The following is a 25,105-nucleotide window of genomic DNA, read 5'->3' as shown; positions in this document are numbered from 1 at the left end:
AATAATACAAAGTATGCTAAAATGAAGTCGTAAACAAAAAGTACAGTACCTATATGGAAGTTTAAGTCACAATTGTGATAGCGGATATTTTTTCAAAAGAAATATCAAGTTCTGTAGATTCGTGGTGTTTTTAAACTAACAAGCTACTCTACTATGAAATATCGAATTCATTCCATATTTTGTATGTACATAATACGTGTGGAATAATCACGTTTCGTGTTGATCAGTTATCTGAATCTCATGAAACTCAACATTCGAATGTTTCAAATTCTTCTTCACAGCTAAACTGTTGAGGAGTTTCACTGATAATTATAATTTTATGGGAGAAATTATTTAACACGAATCTAAATTTAGCTGAAAAAACGCACATCGGAAAAAATATTTACTATACTAATAAAAAGCAAACGAATGAACTACAAAAACGGCTGCACACGATCAGGTGAAAAATATCCAGGGAATAATTATGTTCCATTTCTTTCACAGATTTTGACAAAAAACCTTTTAGAAAGTTTTGATAAAAAATGAGAAACTGGAATGCGATTTTGTTTTGTTGAGTGGTGCGTTGTCATATATTGTCAATATTCTATAGGATATTTTGAATTTTTTTGATATGGCCGAACAGTTTACATTCAATGAATATGCAGATATGCATGTATTTTATGGACGAGCATTTTGTAATGCTGCAGAAGCTCGTCGTCTGTATTCCGAGCATTTTCCCAATCGAACGGTACCGTCAAGAGAAACATTCGAGCGTGTCAATCGCAGCTTGAGGGAGACAGGTATGTAATAATTGATAATTAATTTGAGCACGTTGTTTTATTTCGATATTATTGTAGGTACAGTTTTGCCAAAACGAGGTGGTGAGGGCGCTCCTAGGACTGTACGTACCGTTGTATTGGAGGAAAATATTTTGGAAGCCGTCGCTGATGATCCTTCAATGAGCATCAGAAATCTATCAGAACAGTTCCATACATCCAAGTCCACTATTCGTAGAATAATTAGGGAACAACTGCTCCACCCATTTCCACATCCAGAAGGTACATGCCATGACACCTCAAGATTTTCCAGCACGACTGGAATATGCCAATTGGTTCATGGATAGGCAAAGAGAGGATATGATTTTTATTAATCGAGTTTTATTCACTGATGAAGCAGGTTTCTGTAGAGATGGAGTTATCAACTCTCATAATCTCCATATATGGGCCGAAGAAAATCCCCATGGGATATTGCAAACCAAACACCAACGGAAATTCAACGTGAATGTTTGGGCTGGTATCATAGGAAAACATCTTATAGGACCATTCGTTCTACAGGACCGATTGAATGGAGAACGTTATTTGGAGTTCATTCAGAACGATTTGAATGGACTTTTGGAACATGTTTCATTGCAAACCCGAAGAGATATGTGGTTTATGCATGATGGCGTTCCTCCTCATTTTAGTTTGATTGTGCGTGACCATCTGAACCATATTTTCCACAATAGATGGATTGGTAGAGGTGGGCCATATTCATGGCCATCGCGGTCTCCGGATTTAAATCCATTGGATTTCTTTCTGTGGAGGCATCTAAAAAGCCTTGTTTACGCTACACCTATTCACACAAGAGATGCATTGTTGAATAGAATAACATTACATTGTGAAGCCATACGAAACGACCCTGGAATGCTATTTCAAGTACAGAGAGGGTGTCTTCGCAGACTAAGAAAATGTATAGAGAGAGAAGGTGGTCATATCGAGCAGTTTCTGTAGCGGATTTTTCATTTCTGTTTGCTCTTGAGGCTCTTGAGTTTCGTTAGTTAAACGTGTTTGCATTATAAAAATTCGTTATGAACATTTTACCTATCATTTCCATTTTCCTTACAAACTAATATTTTCGAATAATGGTAGACATCTCAGGATAAATGTTGTTGAATTAACGTTATCATTATTATTTCTGCTTTGATAATTATTCATTTCAAATAATGGTGGACGAGCGGGTTTGATGTCGTCGAGTGAAACTACATTTTTATCAAGACTCGTTGCTCCGATCGACTTTCCACACGAGTACTTTTATTCATAAAATTGTCCAAGTAACCTTAATTTGTTGAAAAATATTGAAAAATATCTGTCATTTCAAAGTTTTGGGGTGTGGACCATCGGGGGTAGCCGTTCCTGACTTTGTAGCAAAACAACTGACTCCTGCATGAAAGCTCATCGAGGGAATTCATTTGTTTAGTCAATTACCAAAATTTGGATGATTTTGAATATTCACTTGAAAAGTTATCAAAGAAAAACATTTTTCATTTTGTAACTTCGAGGGCCCGTTACTTGGTAACGAAGGATTTTAGGAAAAAAAGTTATATGAAGTACTGGTGATATTTTGACCCCATCTATACATTCCCGAGAGGAAAAGAGGAAGTCCAGGGACACCCTGTATATATATATATATATATATATATATATATATATATATATATATATATATATATATATATATATATATATATATATATATATATATATATATATATATATATATATGAGTAGATGAACAACGTATGTTCTGGCGCAAACGGGAGTGGGGGAAACTTCATCGAAATCGACGCAGGATGGAACGAGTATCGTAGCGATTTAAGCGTGGAACTCCGCCCCTCGGCCCCTTGGTACTCCACCTAACCTATCGGCCTCCTTGGTACTCCACCTAATCTATCAGCTCCCTTAGTACTCCGCCCTCGGCCCCCTTAGTACTCCACATCACCGCTCAGGCCCCCTTGCGACTCCTCACCCCTTTTTCCCCTTGTCACGTTCCAGTCACGTGATTTTAATTAAAAAAAGTTTATAGTTATGAGATTCGAACCCACGACGTCCGCGCGGTAGACATTGTCCTTAGCCTCTACACCAACGTAAGATATTGAAGGTAACTGCGAATGTTGGGTATTTATAGCGTTAGTTTTGTCGGGACCGAAATTGACTCATTCATTATACTTGACAGCATTTTTTTTTGATTTCCGTAGAATGTAATCGTCATTATCATATTGAAGATAGGAAAATATACTGAGATTTGGAAAATAATTATTATTTCATGTAAAGATGTGTATGTGTGTGTAAGAGCGAGAGACGCGTGTGATGTAATCGATGCAAAGAGAGATGGAGATGGTATGTATGTATGTATGTTTGTTTATTTGTATGTTTGTTTGTATGTTTGTTTGTTTGTTTGTAATTCTCGAACTCGGGATCTGTATTGACAGAATTATCGGTATTATTGCTTGATCTATTCGCGGCAGATGGCGCTGTACGTAATCTCATTAATATTTCTTGATCTATTCGCAGGCAGGCAGCGCGGTATGTAACTATCAAGTATTGCTTAATCCGATTGCGGGCAGATGGCGCTGTACGTAATTATCAATTATTGCTTGAGCTATTCGCGAGCAGATGCCGCTATACGTAACCTCCTTGATAGGTTGTTCAAAAAAAAGCAAAATAAAAATCACATGCTTTATATTAGCTTCACCTGTATGAATGTATGTATGCATGTATATATGTTTGTTTGTAACTCTCAAGCTCGAGATCTGTATTGACAGAATTATCGGCATTGTTGCTTGATCTATTCGCGGGCAGATGGCGCTGTACGTAACTATCAATTATTGCTTGATCTGTTTGCGGGTAGATGAGGCTGTACAGCTCTTTATTGTCCATGTTTCTCGATATGGGTGGCATATGATAGAAGGTCGCCAGTTGATCTTTGTTTTCGAAAGCCATATTGATGATCGCTAGAGATGTTGAAGCCTTCCAAATATTTCAGGATATGGTGATAGCATTTAGAAAATCTCGGAATACGCAAAACTCTTGTATGCCTCTCACCAACAAACTGAACATGGTGAACAGCTGAAATTATGAACATTTACCTTATTTTTTGAACAGCCCACTTCATAACCATCGGATTTACGTTTCAAAAATGCATGTAATTTTGAGTAGCTATCCATATTAACGTCAATTTTTATGAGAACCGTACTTCCTAACATTGAATATTGTCCAAAGCAAAGATGATTTATATTTTTCAGTTAATTCGAAATAATATGCTAGATATACATTCCCAATAATGAATTCACATTCTTGTTCTTCCCTTTGACTTGTTGGTCAACAGACCTACAGTCGTTATTCTCGCCTCGTTACTAATTACAGGAGGGGTACACTCTTTTTCACTTTTCGAATCCATCAACACTAAATATTTTACAACGAAACATGTCAGTTCAATGATAAATTAGACGTTTGAGAACATTTTTGAAGTAGTTAAAATTAATTCAAACACAAGTGTAAAGTTATACATTTTCTCATCTGTCATTGGTCTCGAGGTAGGGAGTTATGAATCGGATCAACTGTGATTGGTTCAAATCTATGAGTTAGGCCGGTGACATACTTCGCGATTTCCGAGCGGTTTTTTCCAGCGCGGTTTCCGACCGGAAATTGCTGGTTTAAAATCGCTACAGTGGGTACCTGACAGTGTCCGCGATTTCCGAACGATTTCCTGGCAGTCCGGGTTTCTGACTGGAGGGTGAATATTCTCTTGTCGTCCTATAGTAAACGTTCGCGCTTTTAAAGCAACACCTATGAAGTCTGCTGCTGCTGCGATTTTTCATCATCAAATGGTGGTATCCCGTTGCGTTTTGGAAGCAGAAGATGCTCTTGCTGGAAGACGCCACCCAAGGAGGTTTGACGTGAACCGAAAGTGGAACCAGGAAGAAAGGTCATCTGGTATACGAGTGCCCCTACCACCCTCCATGCTTTATCTCGTTCCAGTTTGTTTGCAAAACCGGGATCGCTTTTGTCCCACAAACTAGGGTGATTTTCTACACTATGAATTGAAGTTTCCACTTTGATGCTCGAATGGCAACTGAAAAATCGCTCGGAAATAGCTGTCAGTGTCGTTTACGTGTGCCTCCAAATGCCATTCGGAATCCGACAACCTGTCAGATGTAAGAAATCGCCGCTATTAAAAATCGCAAACACTATCATGTTCCATTGAAATGCTGGGGCTGGCATAAAAATATAAAATCGCTCGGAAACCGCGCTGGGAAAAACCGGTCGGAAATCGTGAAGTAAGTCACCGGCCAGTAACTCAACAGGAAACGATTTCATAATTGTTATTTTTTTGATAGTCATCGACAAATGAAAATGTTAACAAAAAAATGTCATTTGACATTAGCGGTGTTGGCCATTCTGTCGTATGGTAATGTTTAATGTAAATGTTTCTACGAAATTCAGGTTCTAGGACGTCAGGATCAAGCGCAGTTGATATAGAGCGTTCTGGATAATTAGAGATAAGTTCGGATTGATGAATCCTCTGTTCTGGTTCAACTGCGAAATGATCCAAAACTGTCTTGAACCGTCCCGAATCGTTCTTGCTCTCGAGCCTGAACTGTTGAGAACTTTTCCCGTTGCTTATGCGCATTCATGTGGAATTTTCTTTGGGATCTTTTCTAGGATGTTTTTTTATTTATTTGATTTGAATAAATGATGGTTGAGGTAAGATAACACTTGAACTGACTACAGGGATACGCTACATAAAAAAATGGACATGTTTAACAATATTTTCTCGTCTTCATCTCTTCATATAAACGGCACAGTGGTCTCCTCAAAAGCATTCTGGTTTAAACGAGTGTCTATTTCGAACTGTTTGAGATTTTTTGCTTGTACGAATCATGTCTTGCGCAGTTTCCAAATAGTTTCGTATGTTAGAAACAGAACAAACCTAGTTATTAACGTTACAAGGCCGATATGTAGCAAATAAGGGATGATTTTGAATATTGTATAACAACCGAATCTGTTATTTGCGTATCGGCCGTGTTAATAGGGGACCCAAGCGGGGATTTCGGGATTTACTGAAGCGCGGCAGATTAATATACAGGGGGATACCTTGTACCCGGTTAAGTACCTCCACCAAATATGAGGCCAATATATAAGGCCGCCCGTGAAGGATGAAGGATCAGATTAGTAAAATAAAATTGATAATCAGAAATTCTCGAGCGCGTCAGATTAAGGTAGGGTGAGTTAATTACATGCTAAAAAGTGTATATTCCAGTAATCTGACAATTTGAGAGTGACGTAGAGAAAGGGGAGGGCAGCAAAGTTGTAAAAAAACGTCATCTCGACATTCTCGAGCATAGCTATTTTCTTTTCATTTTGAAGAAAATAATTCAAGGATATCGAAAAATATATAGTCTGACGATTTCCGCAAGCCGAAATAGCAAAAATTAATCGAGACAGTTTAATGCGTGTAGCTGCGTGATGCCTATATTTCCCTCTACGCGTTTCTATTCCTTTTTCACTTTTTCTCTATTACTCTCTCACTCCGTCCCCACTCTGAATTCTGTTGCCATGACACCATTACAGCTGATCACAGAGACTCGTTCGTGATGAAGATGATGAATAATTAATTAATTAATTAATGGATGTAGCCGTTACTACGTGGTAGGAAATCATAACGAAGAAAAGAGAAATGAAACTTTCTATGTTTTCAACTACTTTTATTTGTAACTAACACTTTCTATGTTTTTACCACTTTTATTTGTAACTAACGTTACTGCAGTTTTTCCTATAAGGGAATTTTTAAACTTATATATTGTATGAGTAACTGCAGTAACGTTAGTTACAAATAAAAGTGGTAAAACACATTAATCAATCAATTGATTATAAAAAAATAAATTTCTTTGGGCATTTTTTTAAATTGTTTTTTTATAAATACAAGTATTCTACCTGAAAAACATACACTTATTTATTTGCGTGCTATTTCCTGAGCTTTTCAACCTCAATTAAGTTCAATGATTGAAAAAAAAATTTAAAAAATATTTTTTGTCAGATTAGGTGAATCCCTCTTGATAATCGTCAGATTATGAGACAGCACGTCTAAAATATAAAAATGAACCATATATATCTTAATCTGACCCGCTTGAGTATTTCAACATGACGATTTTTTTGCACATTATAATAATGGCCGCGAGTTTGCGTCAGATCGAAATCGTCAGATTATTGAATGAGAGCTTTTTTTTGGTGCACTTAATACCCCCTTTAGAAAATCTGACGCGCTCAATTTTTTTTTTCATTTTTAACCCTTACGTACAACCACCCACATCATGCAAACAATCAGATTAACATACCAACATTATTTAAACTACGTAGAACATTGATGCTATCAATATCTAACGCGCTCGAGTATGTCCATGCAACAGTTTTTTTTAAATATTTAATAATCTATAGCAGCTTCCCCCACCGATGAAAAGGTATATATTACATAACATTTTTTCTTCTTATCATCTAAGTTTTGCAACCTAATAGGTCTCTATGACTCTCGAGTAAATCCCCATTTTGCATTTTGCATCGTGGGCTCCCCTGCTGTGTGTCGTTCAAGACTTTTCGTAATCCCGCTGAAGATTACATTTTGATTTTGAGGAAGAACAAACCACATACACTTGCTTTGAAAGTTTATGAATTAATTGACATTTCAAGGTTACTTTTTTAAATTGTACACCATATTAGAGGCACCTTCTAGTATTATAATAAATAAAAAAAAATTTTGACACTTTTTTATATATAGCTGTTTTCATAATTTTTTTCTGCTTCAGAAAAAAAATAATTATACTGATATGATATGATATATTTAAAACAACGATAAAAATAAAATAAATACAACAATAAAAATTAATTGGCGCTCCGGGGCGACTTCATTGATTCCAGTGGTGCATTTGCTTTTTCAGCTGCAGGAAAACACGAAAAAACCTGCAGCACCACATCATCTGAAGATCTTGATCTAACAATGTCCTCTCTCTCATAAAACAAAATGTAGGGTGTCTCCAGAGGCTCCAATAAATTCAATGCATCGCCAGAACACTTCGTGACACGACTATCGTCAAACTTAAACCAGTCCGTTTCTTCTTTGACCAAGGCGTAATAATGACCAAATTCAACGCCAGAACCACAGTGAAAAATGACTGCATGAATATTATAACAGTGGTCTGCTAGGTTGAAATGTTCATCTATTTTGAACCTTCCAAAGAGTGTCTTGCTTCCGTTAGAGGTTGAGTCTTGTTTGAAAATCATCAGTGTTATTATTAGATTGACTGGTGCCTCAGATATACTTGTTTCCTTATAACAGTCAGTTAGTTTGGCAATGTTTGACAATGCAGTCGACCATCACCTGTCGTGGTCAATATTTATTTATAACAAATTGTTATACTAATAAACAATTAAATAATAAAGAAATTTTTTTTTGCCAAACCAAGTGTAAATTATGATTTTTAAAAGCAAATTTATTTCTTAACTAACTATTTAGACAATCGAAATATGGAAAAAATCGATTTTAAACAATTAAAATTTGAAATTGAGAAAAAATGTTTTTAAATCATAATTATCTCTAGACAACAAAATAGCAAAAAAACATTTTTTTAAATATTGAGTTTCTCTATTTTTTCAAAACAATTTTATAAATGAATTACGTTAAAAATTCATATCCTATGTTAATAACTGCCATTGTTTAATGTGAAAACAGACAAAGCTAAATATCAATTAAAAAAAAAATGTTATCAACAATTTTTAGATATTTCATTTTGCAATAGTTATAAAAAAATCATAATTAACAAAATAATACATTTTTATAAACTTTCATCGCAGGATCGTATGAAGTATAGGTATATATTAAAAGGGCTCCAAGAAGTTTAAAATTTATAGGCCAATCATTTATACCTTTTATCCCATTATTTATGCCAACGGAGATTGGGAAAAAATTTGTTAGTTAAAAATTGAATAACTTTTTGAAAAATGGTGATAAAACTTTTTTTTCTACAGGACTCGATTCATTCAAGTATTAAGAACATACTAGATTTTCTTTAAATTTTTAAAATGACATTTTATGTTTTAAAAAAATTATTTCTTTTGATCAACTCTCTTTAGCGGCAGCGCGCGCATGCCGTAACAGCCGCGTGGAACCCTATTTTCAACGTCAAATTAAAATTATAAATAATGGAGATAGAGTTTCAGGAGTCGGGACTTTTTATCGGAAATTTCCTCCTCTTCAACGAGCTTTTTCCAAAATTGCTTGAATATTAATATTTTTTGAGTTATTAACGAAAAAGTAAATACCATTTTTTTTTATCTTATTCTGTTAATAACAATTGCAATTTTTTACCTGCACCAAAATCCTTCAAAAACATTATTGAGTTGTGGAAAACACCTATAAAAACACTGGTCCAATAACTCATATTTTTAGGACCTTTATCTCTATTTCTCATGTTTTTGAACTTGTTGATTAGACTAATTGACTATCAGTTGTTCGATGCGCTGTCTGTAGGAATATTACCATACACATATCAGTTTCATCAATATTGACATCAACATCAAGACGTTATTCCGTTGTCCCCCCTCATAGAAGAATCATTGATACTCTTCCACAATCGTTGAGGTAGTAACCACCATTCGTTATCAGTCGATGACCTGGTCACCTTCAAACGATGCACGTTAACATTCGACAATAATAATTTATTGATAACGGCCGTGAAATGATACCCGTCGAGCTGTATTTGACAATTAGGTGATGGCCCACCGTATTCGTTGATGTGACGATTCATTATGTTCTTGTTGTGTCGTCGAATGTTATTGGGTTAATCGAAGACTTATGATAATGTATTCAAAGTGCGAAGGTGAGTCATTGAAAAAAAAATGAAAATATTACGAGGTGAATAGGAATAGTTTTCCACATTGAAGGTGGTATACAGGGTGTTCCTCAATTGTTCTATATGGATATCAATTAATATTAACGATAAAAGATTCCAGGTTCTATATGGATATCAATTAATATTAACGATAAAAGATTCCAGATTGATTACTGATGAATTTTCCAGTGCCAAAGAAAGTTTTGTTCATTTTGAACTGAAGTTAATTTGTTTACATGGTCGGGAAAGTACATGAAAGGCGGTGAAAGAAAACTGAAAATTATAACCTTGAAAATACAGAAGACAGAGTAGCTCACTTCAGAATCAAATTGATAAACTCTGAAGTAGTTTTGCCACGGAAGACAAACACAATCATCCCTTGGAAAAAATTGAGATTGAGGTACTACCCAAAATAAAAAGGAAGAAAGGAAATTATGACAAAAATATCGGCAGTTTTAAGTTAGAGATAAAGAATGAAGATAGTGTATGTTCAGAGGATTGAAGTTTTTCTTCCTTTGAAATTACTTATTTGTACTTGTTTTTTGTTTGTTTCCTGCGGATAGTATTTCGGATAATGGCAAAAATAAATAGAATCTATAGGGTATTTCATTAGGCGCTTCCTATTTTTAAAATTTAAATAAAACAAAGTGTGTGTGGGATATCATCGAAATTTTTCATTCGTTTGAAAGACCTATTGATATCATTATACAGGGTGGGGCACCGAAAACGAAACAGAACGAATATCTTCAAAACACATGTGTTCTGAAAAAAATGCAAAAACACCTCGATTTGTAATCCAAGGAGGACATCTTCCTATCATAACCTCAACTGTGTTACCTCTTCCCCCACTCCTCGGTAACTATCACCAAAACAATTTGAATAGGGAAAGTAGTAAGTGTGACACATCGTTAAAAAGGTCATTTCATAAGGAATTGGGCCATGTCAATTTAAGCTACCTAACTTTCGATTTTGGTGCCTTCTTGCGGAAAAAAAACTGTTCCGTATTCCAAATTATGATACTTCATTCGCAAGCTAATTTGACATAAATCCGGTGACAATGCATTATGGAGTTTTTCTAGGAGAAAAAATAAGATGGCGGCTTCCCAATGGCGGACAAGATTTGCAATTTGGTCCGATTTGATTCAAAATTGATAAGTGGTGGGTTATGAATTGTTCCAAAATCATGGTTCGATTTAACCCGACACCGAAAACGAATTCAAAGGAAGTGGCTTGACTTCCTTTGAAGTTTCAACAGCTCTCGGTGTGTGCCTGAATCAGAGCTACCTACAGTTCATTAACAAATTCTATAAACAGAATTCAGGTTTACCAATGGGCTCACCCTTTAGTCCACTTTTAGCAGACATATTTATGAACAACTTAGAGACCACTATAGTGGTCCATCCAGACAGTCATAAATTAGCAGCATAAGTTAGTCAGGAAACAAAGCCGGAAATTCACTTACAGATTAATATATCAGGTCAAACAACCAGAAATCAAGAAATGGGTAACGCTAACATATTTTGGAAAAAGAACAGAAATAATCGCAGGTTTCTTCAGAAAAAACAATATGGAAGTAGCATTCAGACCACATGCCAGGTCTCATTTCCTTTTCAATGCCAAAGATAACGTCGACAAGTTGGAAAAATTTGGAGTTTATAAGCTTAAGTGTCCGGAGTGTAATAGTGTTTATGTGAGACAATGAGGACGAAATTTGCAAAAACGGTATGCTGAACATGAAAGGTCCTTCAAACTAGGAAAAAATGATTCGACGTTTTCAAACCATTTCTTGGCATGCAACCACAAGTTTCCGAATCTAAACGATACGGAAAATCTGCACTATGCAAGGAAGGTTGCAAACTCAATTATTTAGAATCCTTGGAAATTTACAAGCATAAACATTGCGGGTGCAACTTGTTAAATGATCAAATCGATTTAATTTACTCTCCGGTTTTTAAATTGGCACACCCGCATTGTGAACTGTAAATTCAGGTACTCAATCAAGTACCTGAATGGTATATATTGGCGAATGTAAGGAATCATTGTTAGTTTACTGTATTAGTTTGAAAATGTCCATTTAGGACGAAACTGCAGTAACGTTAGTTACAATTGAAAGTGGTAAAAAACATAGAAATTTTCAATTCTTTATTCATTTCAAATAAAATGTGAATTGAAAAACGAAACAGTTATTTTTCCTGCAATAGAGCGCCAAAATGAAAAGTTAAATAGCGAACACCCAAGTGTTTTTGCATTATGTTCGCAACACACGTGTTTTGAAGAATTCGTTTTCGGTGTCGGGTTAAATTGAACCATAATTTCAAATTTTGTCCGCCATTTTGTAGCCACCATCTTGATTTTTTGCATTGAAAAACTCCATAATGCATTGTCACCGAATTTATGTGCTTGCGAATGAAGTATCATTTAGAATACGGAATAGTTTTTTTTCGCAAGAAGGCGCCTTTGTCCTTTCTGAAAGACAAAGACCAAGATAAATACATCTTAGTTCCATACCACCAATATACGAGGAACTTTGGAAAGATTTTCAAGGAATTAGGTATGAAGGAGGTTCTTAAAACAAGTTATACACTACAGAGTCTTTTGGTAAGTCCAAAAGACAAAGTCGAGAATTCGGAAAAGTGTGGAATTTACGAAATTGAATGTAAGGACTGCGATGCAAAATATTATGGACAGACAAAAAGATCTATTAAAGTAAGATATAAGGAACACATAGCACACTTAAAATATGAAAGACCTGAAAAATCAGCAGTCGCCCATCATATTTTGCAACAAAACCATTCCATAGACTTCATTAAGATTAGTTAGACAAGTTAACAAAAACAGGCAACTAGATGCCTATGAGAGTGTAGAAATAAGCAAACACAATAATATTATGAATAACGATGACGGACCTATACCAAAGAGCATACTATATGGCTTGTTAAAATAAAATAAAATAATGATCTTTCTGATCATTTCCATATTGATTTCAATTTAAGAGCCACCGGTAGACAGCTGTTTCAGCTTATTGGGCATCGTCAGTACCGGGCAGGCGGTCCTCGATTGAAGACAAAATGTGGGAAGTGGGAAGCCATCTTGATTTCAGTCGGGATTGGAGTCCAGCTCCCCTACCCTTTCGTCTGGTTGTTGGTCTCGAGAAGGACCAACGGGTTCGTCTCTGATGGTATGACGGCATGAAGTCCTCAGACATCAATGCCGCCCTTCACGGGATACCCCTACCTGGCTGGGGTGGGATGGATGAGAAAATTATTCATCCGTTAATGGGGGACATGAGGGCCTCATTCGACAGAGTGTCGGGGCCTTCTATATCGGGAGGGGTCGTCTACAGCATAATCTGTGGCTTCCCTAACTAGCGGATTATCATGAGTTTCCGTACCTTCAAAAATTCTCTTATTCCTCGACTGGATGGACTGCTGAATGGAAGGCAGCTGCAAATCTCTGCGGATGGCTTCATTCCGCACGAAGAAGACAAAATGTGAAAAACCAGAAAAGTACTTGATAAAAATAGCTGCGTAAACGCAAGCGAAACATAAGTGGAACCACCTATTGGTGTGACACCTAAGTCAACTTGCCAAGTTTTTATGTCAGTGTTGGTGGTTTGACCAATCAACCAGGTTAGCTTCCCAAATTTCTGCTACCGCAGTTGTCGGTTGATTGGTCAAACCACCAACACTGACATAAAAACTTGGCAAGTTGACTTGGGTGTCACACCAATAGGTGGTTCCATTTATGTTTCGCTTGCGTTTACGCAGCTATTTTTATCAAGTACTTTTCTGGTTTTTCACATTTTGTCTTCAATCGAGGACCGCCTGCCCGGTACTGACGATGCCCAATAGGCTGAAACAGCTGTCTACCGGTGGCTCTTGAATTGAAATCAATATGGGAATGATCAGAAAGTACTTATCTATCCATATTTTAATTTTTATGGAATTATTTTCCAGTAGCTTGACTGCATTAACCTTTCTCGTTCCATAGTATCCATAGTAATTTCAAAAACTGCACCTCATGATTTGATCTCCACAAACTTTATTTGAAAAATATATCACAACATGTTGCGCTAGCACTGTAGCTTTCTCAAATTTGAATCACTTTCTCTAGTGATTTGAATCACGTGAGAAAGCTACTGTTCTAACGAACGAAAAATACTAGTATTTGTGCCATATTTTTTGTATATCAAGCACCCGTCGCTTTTTTCACAATAATACTAATATTGTTCGTTCATTTTGTTTTAAGCTTATTAAAAAAATATTTTCAACTTTTCAGGTCGATGTTCTTCAAAAGCGTGTTTTTTAATTTTTTAAACTATATTCATTAGAAATTCATCTCTGGGCGCTACTGTTTTGTTTTAATCGAAAAACTCAGCCGTTGGGAAAGCAAGTAAGAGTTACTTGTTCAAGGTATTCCAGGCATTACATGACAACATATTGCATTACTTTAATATCAATTGCTAGACTATTCAGTCCATTTTGGTTATATCAAGGTAAAGTTACCGTTGAAAGATTTCATGAAATATGGACACTAAATGTAAATCTGGAGTTCATATGTAGTTAAATTCTCCGCTGAACATTAATTTTCTGTGATTCGGAGATGAATATTTGATTATACGGGGGTGGTTTGAAAAGTTTCCGACCTAACAAAGCTACAAGACATTTTTTTATATATGTATTTTGCATTATAGTCTCTTCATTTACCGAAAATCTCTGTCCTCCTAGCGCAATTTTCAGATGAGGGAAGAAAAGAAAGTTGCTTGGGTCTAGATCTGGTGGGTAAGGTGGTTGGTCAAGCAGTTCAAACAGTAATTCGTGGATTTTCGCGATGGCAACCGCTGAGGTGTGAGACGGTGCGTTGTCTTGGTGAAACAGGATTTTTTTTTCTGCAAATGTGGTCGTTTTTCCGCAAGTTCTGTTTTCAGCTTGTCAAGTGATTATGCTCCTGTAATAGTTTTTCGATTTTGAAGATAATCAAATGAAATAACTCCATGACTATTCCAAAACACAGTTTCCATCACTTTCCTAGCCGAATAAACACTTTTTACTTATTTTGGAGTCCGTTCCTCTTTTCCATTTTCAAGCGTATAATGGTATATCCAAGTTTTATCTACAGTTATACTTCGGCGACAAAACTCTGATTTATTGCGCCTAAACTGCGCCAACACAGCGTTGTGAATGTTCATCCGAACACGTTTATGGTCGAACGTGAGCAAACGCGGCACCCAACGCGCGGACATCTTTCTCATGCCTGATTGTTGATTTAATATGTGACAAACACGTTCATTTGACAAGTTCATAACCCCAGGTATCTCTCTCACTTCTATTCGGCGGTCGTGTGGCACCATTTGGGGAACTTTGACGACGATTTCGTCAGTAGCCGTTTTTTGGACGTCCCGAAAGTAGTGCCTCTCGAAATATTAAATGACAGCTCTATACTCTATTTTGGCCATTTTCAAAAAAACACTGACGTCAACTCATTCAAACAACTGTTACATAACAACTGCGCGTCCAAAATGCCTGAAGCTTTGGTGAGTAACTGTCAACAGATGAACAACATAATTCAATAGCTTTTTTTCACGATTGCTGCTATCTCTATGTTGAGGTCGAAAACTTTCCAGATCAGAACAATAAAATTCAAGTGTGCTCGATAATGAAGGCGATAATTTCGAACTGCCGTCAAAAGAGCATCAATTATAGTAGGGGAGCCCACGATGCAAAATGGGGATTTACTCGAGCGTCATAGAGACGTCATAGGTTGCAAAGCTTAGATGATAAGAAGAAAAGAATATTATATAATGTGGTTGTACGTAAGGGTTGAAAGAGAAAAGAAAAGAAATTTAATCGAGCGCGTCTGATTTTCTAAGGGGGTATTAAGTGCAACAAAAATAAACTCTCATTCAATAATCTGACGATTTCGATCTGACGCAAACTCGCGGTCATTATTATAATGTGCAACAAAAATTCGCCAATTTGAAATACTCAAGCGCGTCAGATTAATATATGGTTCATCTTTATGTTCTAGACATGCTGTCTCATAATCTGACGATTTTCTAGAGGGATTCGCTTAATCTGACTAAAAAAATGTTTTTAATTTAAAAAAAAATCATTGAACTAAAATAATTGAAAAGTTCGGGAAATAGCATTCAAATAAATAAGTGTATGTTTTTTAAGTAGAATAATTGTATTTATAAGAAAATAACTTTTAAAAAATGCTCAAAAAATTTAATTATTTATAATCAATTGATTAATTAATCATCATCTTCTTCTTCATCACGAACGAGTCTCAGTATTCAGCTGTGGTGGCGTCATGGCAACAGAATTCAGAGTGGGGACGGAGTGAGAGAGTAATAGATAGAGAAAAAGTTAAAGAGGAATAGAAACTCGAAGAGGGAAATATAGGTATCATATAGCTGCACGCATTGAACTTTATCGACGAATTTTTGTTATTTCGGCTTGCGGAAATCGTCAAATTATATATTTTTCGTTATCCTTGAATTATTTCCTTCAAAATAAAAAAAATAGCTGCGCTCGAGAATGTCGAAATGACGTTATTTTTTTACAACTTTGCTGCCCTCCCCTTTCTTTGCGTCACTCTCAAATTATCAGATTACTGGAATATACACTTTTCAGCATGTAATCAAGTCACCCTACCTTAATCTGACGCGCTCAAGAATTTCTGATGATCAATTTTTTTTTAGTAATCTAATCCTTTATCCTTCACGGGCGGCCTTATATATGGGGCTCATATTTGGTGGAGTTACTTAACCGGATACAAGGTATCCCCCTGTATATTAATCTGCCGCGCTTTAGTAAATCCTGAAATCCCTGCTTGGGCTCCCCAATTATGGAGAGTTAACAAACTGACGAACTTTCACAAAATGGGGGAATATTGAGTAAAAGCCAATAGGAATAATATTTCAATGATATTATTTGTTATGCATGATAATAAAGCATTTTATCGTCGATACATGTGTTGTAGAAATACTTGAAAAAAATTCATAAACACTGTTCCAACTTTAAATCGTATCTATGAGGTGGTTTGTTGAGATTTCCAATGGGATATGTTTATTTGAAAATTAATAATCTCTGTTTCGAAGAAAGTGGATAAAACTTGAGAAATAATGTGTCAGCGTAGGGGGTAGCCAAAGCGGTATAGAAGTTACTGCCACAGAAGTCAAAACTAATTTTCGAAAAATAATATATAGCCTTCCATGGCTGGAAGAAGGCAAAGAAAAATGATGGGGCCAGTGAAAAAGTGCCTTTGGCAACTAAACATTCACATTTCAGCAAATATTATTGCTGAAAAAAATTTGATAAGCTACAAACCCAAGAAGTCTAAAACTCTTGAGCTTGATGAGATTATTAGGTTACTAAAAAAAGGCTGCAAATGAGAATTATATATGCCCCTAAGCATACCTTGAACCTGCTGGATTCCATCCAGAAAAGAGCCATCCACCTGATTGGAGACGCGAACACCACTTCCAACCTTTCTAGTCTGGAACATCGAAGAAAGGTTTGAGATTTGTCTCTCTTCTATAGATACTCTCTATCTATACTCGTTCACTAGATGGAGTGACATTTTTGTTGTTTACTCCAACTTGATACGAGGAATGAAATAATCTGAATGAATTTCGATTTTCATTTATTTAATAAAGGGAGAAAAATGAATCTGTTAGAGGCCATGGAAATTAAAAAATCAATTGAAAACCAGAAACATATATCCTTAACGAGCAACTTGATTTACGTAGGTCTCCTCTCTTGAATTTATGAGTATAACAACCCCTAGAATTTTTAGGATGGTATTTTAAGTTGGCATCCTGTCTCTTAAATACCTGTCCTTGCAGCATATCTGAAAATTCTATAAAATCGATGTTTCAAAATTCAGATTTCAGTTTTTTACTTGACAATGGGATCAAACCCGAAACCGGTCGTATCAATAAAATTTTCCAGTAGTATTTAGACAAAAGTATTTTTATTCATTTCATTCAAGTGATCATGAATTAAAAAGTAAACAAGTCATCAATCACACATATTAGAATATCATTGACTTTAGGTCGATGATCGTCACTATCTTGCACTGACGATTGGCTAATGAGTCCGAATCCGGTCCGCAAGTGTGCCCGTTCCAAAATTGAGGATCGACTCTTTCAGTTGTATTGCCAGTTGCATATGCAGGAAATTTTCTGTGAAGATTTCTGCACTGGCGCCTGTCGGATATAATCCAACGCCGTTCGTGGTATTAGCCAATGGAGAAGTTGTTTTCTGATAGGCGTCAGTCCATTCAACCTAGTGTGTAGGTATATCCGAGACGGGCTTGAACATTAAAAGTTCATTTCTTTAGATTTATTCAAATCCAATGTGAATTCGCTAGTTTCGCACAGCCACCGTTTGTAATGAAATTGCCCAAATTATTATTTGTTCTATTAATTACGCCCAAACATTCCTTTTTTTTTTCTTTCAAATTGAGCAATATTTTTGGCGAGTGTTCTGTGGCATTTAAAATCATTCAAATAAATCTGGTTCATAGATGTTTCTAACATTTTCCAGAAAGATTCTAAGCTTGATGTGTTGAGGAATGCCTGTATATCATGGTTTGTGGAAAGTTGAGAAATCATGTTTTCAAATAATTTTTTTTGACTGTGTTTTGAGGCATTTATCTTCTTTTGATTGATGAATATAATTTATTAAAAAAATCTTCACATACCTACTTCACAGTAAAAATTTGCTACGCTACTGGTAAAAAATGTAACGAAACTTTTGTAACAAGATCTTGTAGTGAAATTTCTTGTTTGGCCAATCTAATGCATTTGTAATAATTCAGGAGATTACGTTACAGTCGTATCATTAACAGTTTCTCAGAGTTGTTGAAAATCATATAATGTGTTGGTCGATCTTTATCGGAATTATTGACTGTAATTTCCGAATATCAAAATGAATATCTAAATTCAAGACATTTTGGGATTTTCTGAGGGTTGAGGACAATTCATCAACGATTGGCTACAGCAACGTAGGAAGCGATTCTTCATTTGATAATTGAAAATCTGAGCTCATGCTTACAATACCGCAGAATACGGGGTACCTGGTATACACATTTATTTGAATTGTCAGGAGCCGCTTATTCCAAAAAAGGAATGGCGAAATTTACGAATATCATGATGCTATACTTTACCATAGAAATCTAGTTGTAGTTTGTAATAACATAAAATATAACATTTGCAAAATTTAAACGCATTGTTTATCAACTATAACAGTTCTCCTACTATAGTTGGATATCTCAAAGTTCACATTTATCTATATCTTGAACTATGACTAAATAAATTGTGTAGCTGGAATTCATAAATGTTCAAATATTATCTAGTAGCTATAAAAGAATTAAGTTAGATTTCAATAGTTACGTTCCATGTAAACAAACATCTACCCATACAATAATAATAATAGCATCCCACTATTGCCATTAACCGTTGCGCTCAGAAATACTCGAGGGTATAACTGTGGCAACCCCGGAAACCGGAGGCACAAGGTCACCCATCTATTATATATGGATGATCTTAAACTTTATGCCTCTGGAGTGAAGGAACTCCATCAGTCCTTGAGGGTGGTGAAAGAGTATACGCATGCTATCGGTATGAAATTCGGGATAGACAAATGTGCAATGGTCCATCTCAAAAGAGGACGATGCGGGGACTACGGAGAAGATGTGCAGCTCGTAGATGGAAGCATCCTACAACGCCACAAGAGGTAACAGCAGTGAAAAACTCTCTCCGCGACAAGTATCAGCACAAACTTCGACAGATCTGGTCATCGGAACTGTCGGGGTAGAACAAAGTTGCTGCAACAAATATGCATGCCGTTCCAATCTTACTCTACTCGTTTGGAGTAGTGAAGTGGACTCGAAAGGAGCTGTATCAACTCGACGTAAAGACCCGAAAAAATGATGCATCTCTCTAGGAGTTTGCATCCCAAATGGTCCGTTCCACGGTTATACTTTTCCCGACAACAGGGAGCCCGTGGACTTTTGAGTTTGGAGTGTCTACATGGCAGAATGGTACTGGATGCTACAGCCTGTAAAGTCGTTAGGAGTTCGGATCCCCTTCTCTGCATAGTTCGTGACCATGAGAGAGCAGGAATTGGAGCATTTCAGCATTTCAGCGGAGACACAAGGATAAGCCAATGCATGGGGTCTTCGTCAATAGCATTGGAGATCTTGGCTTATCAAAGCGCCTGACGTTAGCTTCGAGTGGTCGAATGGGCTGAAGTCGGAAACTGAGGGGTTCATCATGGCTTGCCAGGATGGTGTCTTCAACACCTTAATCTACCGCAGTCGCGTGATGGGTATAGAGGTTCCTGACAGAAGGTGCAAGGCCTGTTGCGAGGCGCCCGAGACCCTAATGCACTTGCTATCAGCATGTCCAGCAAATGCGGTCTCGGCCTATATCCATCGACATAACGTGGCCCTAAGAGTGCTATATTACCATCTACGGCACTCTCACGATATTGACGAGACACCGTTGTTGCCCTACGCTCCGGGGGATATTGAATCCGTTGTGGGGAATGAGAAGTGCCGAATTTATTGGAACTATTCGTTCCCCACCCTCAGGCTCATACAAGCTAATAAGCCTAATGTAGTCCTTCTCGACCATCAGAGCAAAACGATGTTTATCGTGGAGTTTTCAGCTCCTGGCGAGACGAATATCGTCAGAAAAGAGGAGAAAAAACGGATGAAATATCGGGATTTTCTCTTCGAATTCCGCAGACTCTATCCAGGTCACTCTGTCAAAATGGTTGTTCTGATTATTGGAGTCCTTGGTGGAATGATGTCCTCGAATCTTAAAATCATACCGGCTTGCCGCACTGAGGCAGAACTCTTAGCCGGACAGATGCAGAAGGCTGCCATTACTGGCTCACTGTGCTTGCTCAGGGCACATGATTCTCGGACACAATGATCACTTACCCCACGGTGTGGGGAGTGGTCATTAGTTGATAATATAGGCGGGTTCTCCCGAATGTATCGGGGCTTCGGGGGATAGGGCCTGACCAGCGCACACTACGGTGAAAAAAAATTCATTATGCATAAAATACAAAAGCATTGTACCCACGAAGGGAATAGAATTATTCAAAGGCTAATCCCGTGAAATTCACAGATGTGTTAATAAATGAATATAAAGTACTTAACACAAATACATTCTGATGATTGTCTAATGCTTATGAATAGAAATTGGGAATCAATCATTTGAGGGCCCTGCATTATTCAGCTGCGATTTTAGTTCTGTTTGGAAATGATGAAATTATTTAATTAATTAGGAATGATTTTTTAAAATGATGTGGTACAAAAAAGAATAAACTGCCTTCAAATTTAGTGGTATTATGCTGAGGTATACAAAATGAAGCATGTTTCAAGGTGAACTGAAAAAATATCAGACTGCCTCTTTCACGAACCATACAAATGAATAGGAGTTTGTGTATTTCCATTCTATGTATAGAATATTGTACTACAATCTTGATATCTAAGATAAGGAGGAAAATTTGGAAACCATGACAGGTACAAAATTTGAAGGACGTTTCGAAATGTTGATAATTCCGGTTAGTTTCGGAGATATTGAAAACAAAAACGAATTTCGACCTCATACACAATATAATTGTGCCAGCGTTTTGTCCAATCTTCGAAACAGTTCTGATATGCACTTCATTGTATGTTCTTGAGATCTCTCAGCAATTTGGTATTGATCTCCTCGATTGTCACGAAACATTATCCTTTTATGGTTATCTTCAATCGTGGGAACAGAAAAAAGTCGCAGGGGGCATTATCTGGAGAATTTGGTGGCTGAGGCATGACTACGGGTTGTTTTTGGCCAAAAAATTGCAAATAAGCTACGACGAATGAGCAGAATTTCCGAAAAAATTTCATGGTATAAGCCAACCAATATGCCGACATCCTTAAACTTCTCTAATAGTGACTCGACGATTTTCCATAACAATTTTCCTCACTTTCTCAACATTGTCATCGGTTGTTGATGTGCTGGGGCGTCCAGGACGTGCGTCGTCATTCACATCTTCTCGATCTTGTGTGAAAAGTTTGTGCCACTTTTTTTAACATTTTTCTCACTCTGAGTACAATCACCGTATGTGATTTTTCGATTCGCCGAACACGCAAAACATTTCCTCTCACTCACTTTCCAAAATCCAATGTTATTTTTTTTTTTTCAAACAATATTGAATCTTGAACAAATTGTAATGTTAGTTGCCGATATTGAGTCATATGTTTCGAAATCAATAAAGAAACCTTCATATAATACCTTGTACTTTGGCATCTCGTCGGTAGATGGCGAAAAGTACCGTTCGAGAGAATATCCATAATGTTTTCCTATTTACATTGGCGTGCCGTTTAGTTCTGCCGAGGTTTCATTTAAATTGATTAAACTTAGAGGTACGATTTTCGAATGAAATCCAAGCAATAAATGTTTTAAATTTTGAAGATTCTCATTTATATTGTTCTATTATTTTTCATGTTGTGAGTTATTCAAATTTTATTGTGTTCCCTGTACCCGATGATTGCCAAATAACGTTTTTTATATTCAGGGATCGAATCAAAGCTAAATGGAAATTTAAATATGCATTCAGTCGATACTATCTCCGTATCTAACTGAAATTTCAACCCCTTCAATTAGGGGTGAACCAGTTTTGAGAGATGAAATCAGTGGACGTTGAATCTGTACATAAATATTCATCTCTCAATTTTTGATACTCACTTCTCTTGAGATGACTGCCAATTTTTTAATTATTTTCACACTGCATGAACACGCCTGAGGAAGTTACTGTGGTATAGCGAAACGAGTAGCGTTTCATCAAGTATTTGCCAATTCTAGCATAGGCAACTGTTTATAGTTCTCCTTTGAGGACAATTGAGTCCAACAATGCATTCGTTGTTCAGCCAAGTACCACTTATGGGATCGAAACAGCGCTGTCAGGTGTTGGATTGCAAATATTTTGTTTTTGTACTCCGGTGTTTCAAGTTTTCAACATCCTTTTATATTATGACAGTTTTTTCACATTTACTATCTCACGAAAAACTTTCCTAAGTTTTTCAGAATGGAATTCCTCCTGGTCAATGTAATGTATGTAATATATAGATATCTTGGCTGCTACATGCCAAAACACAGGGTGATATTTGAAAATACTTCTGAATACTACTTACTCGCATATATATATATATATATATATATATATATATATATATATATATATATATATATATATATATATATATATATATATATACAATCGATCGCTTCAAAAACACTTCACCAATTTTCTTCGAGAGCTTCTGATAATTCCTCTTCTGTATTATCTGTTTCACTATCACTGTCGTCATTTTAATCAATAATGAATTTATTTCCACTATTAATATGGAAGTATCCAATCTCCATATAGTCTTTCTCAACTAAAATTACTTTTTTAATCCTTTTCTGCCAATCTTCTTTGATAATATAAGATACTTCTTCTTTAATTAGCTCTATTAGCTTTTTATTAAATTTTGTAAAATTATTTTTACACCTGATGCTCTGTTTCAATTTTCCCTAAATCAACTCGATGGGACTGAAAACACAAAAATAGGGGGAAGCCTCAGCAATACTCTCAAGGGCATACACTTTTTCAAATGTTTTTGTCTGTAAAACTCCAAGTAGTTGGTTTTTGGTATAATTATCTTCAAAACACAAATTGTTATCCATAAAAAAACTCTCTATTTCATCTTTCCTCGAATTTTCATTCGGTACTTTAATGAGCTGTCGCTAATTATAGGAAGCGTTGTCAAGAACTATTACACTAATCGCATCCAATGTATTTTAAAACCATTTCTTGAAAAAATTCCATTCCATGATAGTCTACATTGCAATCCTCAAGTTTTTTTCCACATACTTTAAAAGATTTCGGAGCCCATCCTTCACTCCTCCGCAATGCACAATGATCTGTCGCGATTCTTTGTTTGCAGGTATGTTAGGCGTACACATTTTTGAACCATCGTTCATGCTCTCAACATGTTCGTGCTTAAATACATCTCAAATTCGCACTGAGAAAATTTCCACCGCCCTCAGCAATTCATTCGAATTAGTTAGTATACGAACCAAAAGAATTGAATTATATAGACATCATTGATTCGTTTTGTGAATCAAGAAAGCGGATTAGATCGTTGTGATATTTCTCAAAGGATCAAACACCGATGGTTTTCACGGTAACATTTGAAAAAACATTGCAAAGATACGCCATGCTTACCTGAGGCTATGATGATACCCAATTAACAGTGAATTCTGCGTTGAAGTTTTGGACGTAACTATTTTTCATAAGTGAGAGAAGAAAAAGAGACGATTAACAAAAATTTAGAACCAAAGACACTTTATGTGGTCTTGTATGTGAGGCAAGGTTTGAAAGTGGTTCAGGATGCCTTCGATCTGACTAATTTTCATCAACTGGAATGTGCCTCTTTAGATTTTTTGCAAAAAGCCCTATTGTCGTTTGTGACTAGAAATAAATTGTCGTTTGTGACCAGAAATAAATCAGATCTTCGTAATAACAAGCGAGTCTGCTTCAAATTTTGTTGAAAATATTGATGCTGAGAGTCTAAAGGACATTTTATATATTCGTCTCAATCATTCGGAATGCGGCTTGATATTTCGAATTGAAAGTGTTTGTGTTTAAAACAATTCCGAATTATAATAGTTCGTTATGTGTGAGACTATAACATCGTTCAAATGTTCGCCACCGGGTAGAGCGAATCCGAAACGTCCATACACCTGCGACTTAAGAAAACCCCACAAGAAAAAGTCTAACGGGGTCAAATCGCACGATCTCGGTGGCCAGTTCACATCACCTCCACGTGACATGACCATGCCCTCAAAACGCTCCTGCCGAATATCCAGTGTGGCATGAGCTGTGTGGCTCGTAGCGCCGTCCTGTTGAAACCACTTGTCGTTGGTGTCCAGATCATCCAATTCAGGCCAAAAGAAGTTCTAGTCAGTGTTACGATCTTCATTCGGGTTGCTTGTGGCTGGCTTCTTCAGAGGTTTATTCATCCTGATGGTTCACCGATGACTAGTGATCGTAAGTTGTATTTATGTAGCCCGCCTTTCTTGCTGATGCGTTGCTATTGGCCAAAGTGTCGATGACGTTACATTGCATCGCACTGTTGCCACCTTAGCATCTTTAAGTATGGGATTCCAAATCCGGTTGAGCGTTATTGCCTCCTCTTTTCTATTGTAGTTTTCCGTATGTTTATGGATTTCTATGGCTTCCCGTACAAGCCGACTGTGGTATCCGTGATCCGGTGCAAGTAGTTTTACATTTTCAAACACTATCGTATGATCTCCTTCACTAAACGCGTGTTCTGCTACTGCCGAATTTTCTATTTGACCTAATCTACAGTTTCTCC

The 25,105-nt window shown here is 36.5% G+C and overlaps 1 protein-coding gene across 2 annotated transcripts in view; it reads left to right on the top strand.

Annotated features, from left to right (window-relative positions):
* gus (splA/ryanodine receptor domain and SOCS box containing gustavus) overlaps positions 1 to 25,105 on the top strand; it is a 243,094-nt gene that overhangs the window by 20,959 nt on the left and 197,030 nt on the right. The window lies entirely within an intron of this gene.

Source organism: Leptinotarsa decemlineata, unplaced genomic scaffold (assembly GCF_025532065.1).
Source record: "Leptinotarsa decemlineata unplaced genomic scaffold, Ldec_3_MD MMD2_tig00001393_RagTag_RagTag, whole genome shotgun sequence".
Classification (NCBI taxonomy): Eukaryota; Metazoa; Arthropoda; class Insecta; order Coleoptera; family Chrysomelidae; genus Leptinotarsa; species Leptinotarsa decemlineata.
The sequence above is the reverse complement of the archived record's forward strand: the minus strand, read 5'-3'. Positions and strand labels throughout refer to the sequence as shown.